This window comes from Triturus cristatus, chromosome 1_1 (assembly GCF_964204655.1).
Source record: "Triturus cristatus chromosome 1_1, aTriCri1.1, whole genome shotgun sequence".
NCBI classification, from domain to species: Eukaryota; Metazoa; Chordata; class Amphibia; order Caudata; family Salamandridae; genus Triturus; species Triturus cristatus.
The window spans coordinates 785,367,328-785,376,758 of record NC_140579.1 but is presented as its reverse complement, the minus strand read 5'-3'; positions in this window follow the sequence as shown (position 1 = coordinate 785,376,758).

Genomic DNA, 9,431 nt, shown 5'->3' with positions numbered 1-9,431 from the left:
TCACCCCCGGGTGGGTGGGTGGGGGCGGGCTCCCGGGCGAGCACCTGGCAATGTTTTTTCCCCCCACGACGGTGCTGTCTGACTCCCAGAGGGGAAGCCTTTGACGGGACGCCCGGGCCGTCTCGCCCCGCCTTCCTCCCACCTCTCCTGCGCCCGGGGCGGACTATTCTCAGTGCGCCCTGACCGCGTCGTGCCGCCGGGTGGGGAGGCCCACGCTGGGCGCCAGGGGTCTGCGGCGATGTCGGTTACCCACCGACCTGTCTTGAAACACAGACCAAGGAGACTAACACGTGCGCGAGTCGGAGGGCCGAGCAAAACCCTGTGGCTCAATGAAGGTGAGGGCCGGCATGCCCCGGCTGAGGTGGGATTGCGCCACGCTTCCAGCGGCGGGCGCACCTCCGGCCCTTCTCGCCCGCTCTGTAGGGGAGGTGGAGCATGAGCGTGCGTGATAGGACCCGAAAGATGGTGAACTATGCCTGGGCCACCGTCCCTCGCTGCTCGGCAGGGTGACCAGATGGCCTGGCCCGGGCCAGGCCAGGCCTGGCCTCCCCTTCCCGCTGCTCCCGCGCAGGTCAGGCAGGGAGGCGAGGAGCAGCACCCGGGAAGGAGCCCTCCCGAGCGGCTGCCTCGGAGCGCCTGGCCGCCCTCGCCGGACTGCAAGGGCGACTGGGCACAGCACCCTCCCAGGCCACCCGGGGGCTGGGTGGTCCCTGGCCATCTGGTCGCCTGGCTGCGTGTCCAGATGGCCCTGGGGGCCGGGTGACCAGATGGCCCTGGGGGCCGGGTGACCAGATGGCCCTGGGGGCCGGGTGACCAGATGGCCCTGCGGGCCGGGTGACCAGATGGCCGGCCTACCGGCCGGCTGGGCTAACTCCATCTTTTGTCCTTCCCCAGAGTTCTGTAAGCCCCCACTACGTGGGGGCTTAATAGTCGAGAAAAATGGGCTCCCCGGGTAGGCCGTCGGGGAGAGGACATGGCCTGGGCTTAACCCTCCTTGGTTCCAGTCGAGGGTCCGGGTGCTGGGGACAGGGGGTCCACCGGGGGCCCGGGGAGGCTCTCCCTGGCCTGGCTAGGGTTCAGAAGCTGGGACCGGGCCTGGGGCTTGTGCTCCGTCCGGCAGGCCCCGGGGTGCGGGAGCCCCCTGTCCTGCAAGCCAGCCGAGGGTCCGGGCGCTGGGGAAGGGGTCCACCGGGGCCCGGGGAGTCTCTCCCCGGCCTGGCTAGGGTTCGGTAGCTGGGCCTGGGCCCGGGCTTAGTGCTGGAGCTCCGTCCCAGGGTGCGGCTCCGTCCCAGGGTGCGGGAGCCCCTTGTCCCGCAAGCCAGCCGAGGGTCCGTGCGCTGGGGACGGGGATCCACCGGGGCCCGGGGAGGCTCTCCCTGGCCTGGCTAGGGTTCGAAAGCTGTGCCCGGGCCCGGGGCTTGTGCTCTGTCCCAGGGTGCGGGAGCCCCCCGTCCTGCAAGTCAGATGAGGGTCTGGGCGCTGGGGAAGGGTGTCCACCGGGGCCCGGGGAGGCTCTCCCCAGCCTGGCTAGGGTTCGGAAGCTGGGCCCGGAACCGGGGCTTGTGCTCCGTCCCAGTGTCCCAGGGTGCGGGAGCCCCCCGTCCTGCAAGCCAGCCGAGGGTCCGGGCTCTGGGGAAGGGTGTCCACCGGGGCCCGGGGAGACTCTCCTCAGCCTGGCTAGGGTTCAGCAGCTAGGCCCGGACCCGGGGCTTGTGCTCCGTCCCAGTGTCCCAGGGTGCGGGAGCCCCCCGTCCTGCAAGCCAGCCGAGGGTCCGGGCACTGGGAAAGGGTGTCCACCGGGGGCCGGGGAGGCTCTCCCCGGCCTGGCTGCTTTCAGAAGCAGGGACCGGGCTGGTGAGCAAGGGTGGCTGGCTTTACCTGCTACGCTGGTGGAGCGGAGTTTTCTGCCCACCCCTATTTACAGTGTACCCGCCAGCCCCTCACTAATGAACCATGCCTATGTGGTATTGGCACACTCTTCCATTTTTGACACACACTCATCCTTTCATCATTTGTAAATTATTTCTAATTTTGGCGATTTCCAGTCTGACACTCCCTCTACAGCTCCTATAAAACTCAAGATTCACTGCACTGATGCTTGCAAGGGATATTTCCACCTCATATACTTTGTTGGTGGCTTTCTTACCTCCTGGAACCATGACATAAATTTCTTTAACCTTATCTAGGCGTCAGCCTAGCTGCTGGTTTCCCTGGTCATCCTTAACAATGGCCCATACGACCCTTTGAGGTTTACAGAAAAAGTAGGTGCCCAGCAAAGGAGAGATGGCATGGAAGTAACACTCGGCGTATCATTGTAGGGTGAGGGAGGACTGCTGTTTCAATGTCTTGATAGCTCCTCCATAGACAGCATTCCCATAGCTCAGACTTGAGTGCACCAATGCCAGGACTGCCTGTATCATACATGGTATTGAGTCCTTAGATGGAAAAAACCTGTATGGATCCCATTTGTCATTAGGTGAACTAGACATAAATTGTTGTAACTTCACAAACCGAAGAAACTTGATTTACAGACAAGAGGCTGCAGAATGCTACAGTGAAACCAACGTATCTGCTCTTGTCGCACATCCCCTCTAGTTATGTGTGACAGACATCTGCTGGGTGAGACCGCTCCAGATTACCATTGGGCCTGTCAAGCTGCAAAGTCAGCTCTGCCAGAGATAGTGATGGATCAGCTGCAAGAGAGTAGGGTACCACCCCTGGTGGTGGTGGAGGAACCTCTGTGAACTACTGCGAAGGGGAAGGTGGTGGGTTCTAGCTCTAAGTGGTCTGTGCAGCATGATCAGAAACGCCCCTAGGGGAACTATTTATGTGGCCAATGAGAACCTATCCCCACATTAGAGGTTCATTTCCAGCGTCCAGGTACTGTGGAAGTTGAAAGAAAAACACTACAGTACCCATGATACAAATGTGCAAATGCCCACCTAAAAACTTGTCTACTGTGACCTGCTGACAGGTGTCAGACATGACAGATTTCCCACCTACCTTATTACAAGTATATTATTTCTTATGGCGCTTGAAATAAGGTAGGAGGGAATATCAGTTTGTGATGAAGTGATCATTGGGTTAAACTGTAAATCAGGACCTATGTTGGATCAGCGTCAATTTACGGTGAAACGAAATTAACTCTGACTGCGAAGATATGTATAAATACTGTCTGTCATTCTCAGCACAAGTCTGGTTAGCTGGCAGGGGATCCGCTTGTCAGCTGACAAGCAGCACATGCGATTGTTTCAATAAACATGTATACTTGTATTACATACAGAGCTGCTGGAAATATGGTTTTCTTTAACAGAACTTGGTGCTGTTATTCAGGTAGACAGGAGAGAGAGTTATCAAGGCAGCAGCGGGAATGATTCCCCCCAGACCGATTGAGTGCCCCAGTCTAAAATCTTTAGTTGGTCATTTAGGGGAATACTTAGCTGTGTCTGCAAGTCTGGTTTCTGTGCTTACGTCCTGCACCTGCAGGGAATTAAGGTTTTCAGTAGGCACGTAGGGTAAGGGGTAAGACTTTTTTTTTTTTTAGCAAAGGTTGCATTAGGTTCTAAGTTATGGGTTCTAGATTTTCAGTGCTAGGGGCTGTAAGATACAGTATGTCAGGTATGACCTGATAAATGATGTCGTATGAATTCTGCAAGATAGAGTTTCAGGCATGAATTGGACGCAAGGGGGCTTGGTGAAATGGTGACTAAATGGGTGGATATTTGTCTCTACTCTCTGTATTCCAGTATTATTATGTGTTTCTGTTATTTCTCATCTCAAAAGGAACCTATTTGTGCTTCGAGTCTAGAGTTCTACCTAATCTGCTGTTCTTGTGAAGTCACAAAAATGTTAGAACTACACAACTCTAGTCTTTCCTGTGTGTTTTCGTTTCTTGAGAAAGTATGTGGTACCAATTGAAGTACGTGGGGGGTCCAGGATCAATGGAAGTTGCCACCGACCTGTTGCGTATACTACAACTCTGTCGTAGTTCTACAAGGTTTGCTTTCCCACCTACATGCGCCCCAGATAAACTTAGTCTCACAGAACCCCACTCAGTTGAAGTGATTTCATTGCATTTGGGTTACTAACAATCCCTGGAAAGGAATAAGGGGCACTGTGGTAACAGTAAACCTACTTCGCTCTTCACGGTATCACACGCGCAGCACTAAGAACAGACGCTTTTAACTAAAAGGGCCTCATTTATGAAACAGTCGCATTGCTGCGTGAAAACAGCGATGCCACAGTTTTTACAGCGCCCTCCTTGCGACATGATGGATGTGCCGTATTTACAGTATGGCACTCCATGTCACAAGGAGCTACAGATACATCAGTATTTCTGACTTATCCGTAGGTGAAAAGTGGCGCATTGCTGGGGTGTGTCTGAAAACAGACGCAACTCCAGCAATGTGTCCTTCCACATGGGGCAAGCCCCATGTGAAAAGGCCTGCATCAGTCTTATGCCTGCTGTGAGGCAGGCGTAAGATACTGATGCAGTAGCGTACTGAAATCCTATAGATTTCGATGCGCCACTTCTACGAGGATTTTTGAGGGGGTAATGTCCACCCTGCATACATTATACCGAGTGCAGGTATAATGTGGTGCAGGGGTTTACAAAGTGACGTATCTGACTTTTTATAAATAGGGAGCAACATGGTGTATTTTTGATGCCGCCTGTGCATCACAAAAAGTGAACCAACACTGGCGCAAAAGTGTCGCAAGACCTCATAAATAAGGGGGGAGGCCTGTTTCATAGTAGATCTAAAACAATCCCACAGGATATCATAAAAACAGCACATTGTAAACAACAAGGATAAAATAAAATTTCTAACGGTTGAAATATCGTCTAAAATTCTAACACCCAAAAACCTACTTCTAAGCGCCACCCTAGCAGAGTATGTAGAAGAGTAACTTGCAGTCTAGAGTTTCTTAAGGAGAAGCAGCGCACTACATACCTTGCTCACAGCTCAGGCTGTCATTACCGGAAGAGCTTTGGAGGAATTGTTGCCTGCGAAAGACAAACGTAATGCCGTAACAGCCTCCCTCGAGTACCGGACTCATCTTCTCTGAGTTCAGCCAGTAATGAAGATCTTCTTTGGAAGGTATCTTCGGATGAAGGATCTCTCTACCTAAGGTGTATAGTGGTGGTCCTTAAATACTAAACGCTATCAGGGATGAAAACCCCTGACATAATTTCAAGAATGTGATACTTATATTACGCGCGCCAGAGAAAGGGCCCTAGAAATATCTGTAAGAAGATGGGAGATGAGGAGACATCAATGCGAACTATACCTCTCAGATGAATTATCTAGGGATGTTTCTTGATGGCCGTGACAGTCATTGGGGAACATTTGTTCCAGTCTGGGTGTCTCATCATGACTTGAAACGCTCTTAGTTCTATTAATGTTATGAGCGCGGACCCATTTATATTATTATTGTTTATAATAGATATGACAGTGAGTTGACAGAATTTGGGAGAAGTGTTGTCTGAGTTGGAGCTGGGAGCCTGACCAGAATAGAGTTGGACCTAAAGGACTTTGGGCCAGATGTACGACCATTTTATTATGCGCCTCGCAATTTGCGACTAATTGCGAGTCGCAAATTGCAAGGAACAAAATAAAATGTACAGTGTGTTTAACACTGTTTGCAATTCCCAATGGGGTCGTAAATTGCGAGGCTCATTATTATTAATGAGCCTCTCGTAATTTGCAAGTCCATTGGGAATGACAGGCCCTCCCAGGGATGGTGGCTTGCTGGGCTCAGCAGACCACCATGTCTGGGACTGCTTTTAACCAAAGCAGTTTATTTTTTTTCAAATCTATAAGATTCTTTTTTTTTCAAAACTATATAATTCTATAAGTAATACCTATTTCTATGTATAGAAAACATCGCAATTCGATAACTTAACATCTGCTTTTAGTTGAAGCAAAACATGAATAATTTGAACCTTGAACACTTTTAAGCATTTGGTGTATATTCTTTATAGAGAGATACATGTTGGTGACCAAATAAACCAGTGATGGAATGGGTCTGATTAAAAATATGTGGCATAAAATTAAAGGATTGGCCTCCGGTATCTGGTCGTCCCGGGACATGGGACGACCAGATACCGGAGAAGTAAGTATCGAAAGACTTCCCTCTCAGGCACCATGTACTCTTCCCTAAATGCTGGGAACTTCTTCATGGCTATGCCATTACAGACACCCCCTATGGAGCTAATCTCAATGAGGTCTCACTGTCGGAACCCAGATAGGCCTCGCATGATGGGCAGCTTCCAGAAATGCCACAGTGGGGTGTTGGCCAGAGTGCTCGACTCTTTTGCCCACATAAGGCTGCTAAATATCTTCCTAGCTTCATTATTGCTCTATCCCCCCTCAGTAATCGTTCACGCCGATCCATGTGTATTCAGTCATTAACTACTAACAGTTGGCTGGCCCAGTACTAAAGACGAATGTCTGGAGGAGCTATCCCACTCTCATACATCCCTCTAGTGAGCTTGGACAAAGCAATCCTTGGGGAGCCAGAACTCCAGAGAAGCCGCATCAGTTCACACTCCACACACTCAATTAAACTATCTGGGATGATATACAGTGTGTTCTGCAGCACATAAAGGAATTTAGGTAGGATAATCATTTTGTACAGGCCCGCCCTTCCTAGCAATAAGAATGGTAGTATTTGCCAGCATTCAGCATCCCTTTTGAATTTATTTAGTATGGCCTAGAGGTAGGAAGTCCTTGGAGAGCGGGTGATATAGAGCCCCAAGTATTGAATGCTATGCTGAGACATTAGTAGGTCCTCCGGAACAGCCATGGTAGGGTTCCATGCCATGAGATGATAAAGGACCGCTTTCAACCATTTTATTCGGAAGCCACTATGTTTCCTAAATACACACTCAACTTGCATTACTTTGTCGATAGTTAATTCCGGGTCTGAACATATAATAGGACATCGTCTGCATATGTTGAGATTTTCTCCACCCAATCTGTATTGTAATGGAGGCCGCTTTTCAGGGAGTCCCCCCTCACCCCACACACAAGCAGCTTCTTTGCTAGAGCAAATACCATGAGCGATAGAGGTGAACCCTGTCTCATGTCGCTTTGCGCTGAATGTAGAGGAGCATTTACTGTTGATTTGCACATACCAGCGGACCAGTATAGAATAGTTTCATCCATTGCATTTATCGTGGTCCAATATTAATTTTCTCTAGTACCCGAAAAAGATAGGGCCATCCTAATGAATCCAACACGTTGGACTAGTCCTGGCAAAACACCCAAAGAGGCGACAGAGGTTGAGCCTGGTACCCCATGTCCGCATGAAACCAGATTGATCGGGGTCCACAAGGGCTGTGATTACTTGCAATAGGTGATTCATGAGCACCTTGGCCAAGATTTTTGCCTCCATGTTAAGGACAGAGATGGATTGATATGAGCTACATACATCCCCTGGTTTCCCTGTTTTGTGAATAACTACAAATATGGTGAAGCAAGATTCCACCACCATACAGCCCTCCTTCCAGTTGGGCTCGCAATTCTCGCAGGTGGGGGGGCGGGTTGGGGGTGCCGCGCAGGGGTTATCGTGCAGGGGTTACTGCGAGGGAGGGAAGAAAAAAAAAATGTACCTGGCCAGTCCTGCGCAGCTTCTGCTCCTGGGCCAGGTCCTGCATTTTCCTGCTCCTGAACAGGAACAGGCATGCTCCTCCCCTCCTGTAAGCAAATCACAACGCTGCAATGGCAGCGTTGTGATTGGTGCGGAGTCCCGGACAGCACCCAGCCGGGAACCTGTAGGGAGGCCATTTTCTCTATGTAGAAAATGCAGAGTGCGCATGACTGCTTTGGTCGGCCCCAGAGGGCCGACCAAACAGTCAGGGTACTACGAGTGGTGCAAGCCACTCCGCCCGACCCTATCCCACCAGGCATATCCTCCCGCCCGCCCCCAACCAGGCATTCCCCTGCCTTCTGCTTTCTAGCAGTGTGAGAAGTAGAAAATAAAATGGTATTTGAAATACTATTTTATTTTCTGCTTCTCGCACTGCGAGAAAGCAGTGGAGCGACGCTCCTCCGCCCTAATGGAGGAGCCGCACCTGCCTCCTTCAGTGCTGCCTCAGATTCTGCCAGCAATGCACTTATAAAGCTTTATCAGCAGGCTGCTTGGGCTGGGGGCCTTGCCACACTGCAGAGCTCCGATCACAGCCTCTATCCCCCTGCTGCGAGGGGTGTGTCGAGTACTGCTCTATCGGTGTCTGGAAGGTGAGGGAGTAGAGTACCCCAGAGGAAGGTCTGTATCTCCTTCCCTGTACAGGTCAATGTGGATGTGTACAGTCCAGCTTAGTGGTGGGCAAACTCCTTTGCGATGGGATGTTGCCCGAGATTTTCCCCTGGTACTCCGTGTAGAGTTCCCCAACTTATCTCTATGCTTCCTCCCTCCTACCCAGCCACATCAAAAATCTCTTAGCCTTATTGCCAACCTCACAGATCTTTCTCTGCACAGCAACATAATGTTTGCACAAAGTAGTGGTAGCAAGGTCATGATATTCCCTGCTGGCAAGTTCAATATGGTGGTGCACATTCTCACTCGGCTGGAGTATATTTAACCTTTCCAAACATAGGACTTGGTCTTCAACCTGTTACATTTGCTACCACCTCAGATTTTCTTTTTACATGAACTGGAAAGCAAACATTAGGGACACATGGATATTGGAGGTTTTAAAAGAAAATTATTCAATAGACTATGATGCAGAAACCCTCACCCAAAGTGTTGCTCAACATCTCTTCCATCGGGTGTCTTGAAGAGATTGAGTCTACTAATAAGAGTCCAGAAGTTTTTTTGCAGAAGGGAGTGATACGCCCTGTTCCCAAGGAGGAGAACGAATAAGATGTCTATTCCATTATTTTTCTAGTATCCAAACCGTCAGGGGAATATTGCCCCATTAGCAACCTAAGAAATTTCAATTTGTGTGTAAAACCATGCATGTTTGGATGGAGACTAGTCAGGAAGTTATCCAATTTTTTCAACAGGGGTATTCCATGGCATCAGTAAACTTCTAGGACCCACACTTCCACATATCCACAGATGTTGCCATCAGAGGTTGCAGACACTCATCAGTTTACTGTCTTGCCATTCAGCCTAAAATACATCCAGGAGTTTTTACAAAGCCACACGTTCCGCTAGTAGGGATATTACACCAAGAAGGTACACAGATCTTTGAAAACCTGGATGATTGACTTATTCATGCTACAACTTACGAATAGACGTAGCATCGTGCTCAAAGGGTCTGTATCTTACTTGAAGATCATGGCTGGTTGGTAAATCGGGAAGAATTGCACCATCAACCCTCGCAACAGCTAAACTAGTTAGGAGGCCTTTTCAAGAAATTACTTGGAAAGGTTTTCCCTTCTCTTCTTCAAGCACAGAAACTACAGAACCACCTCCAGAAT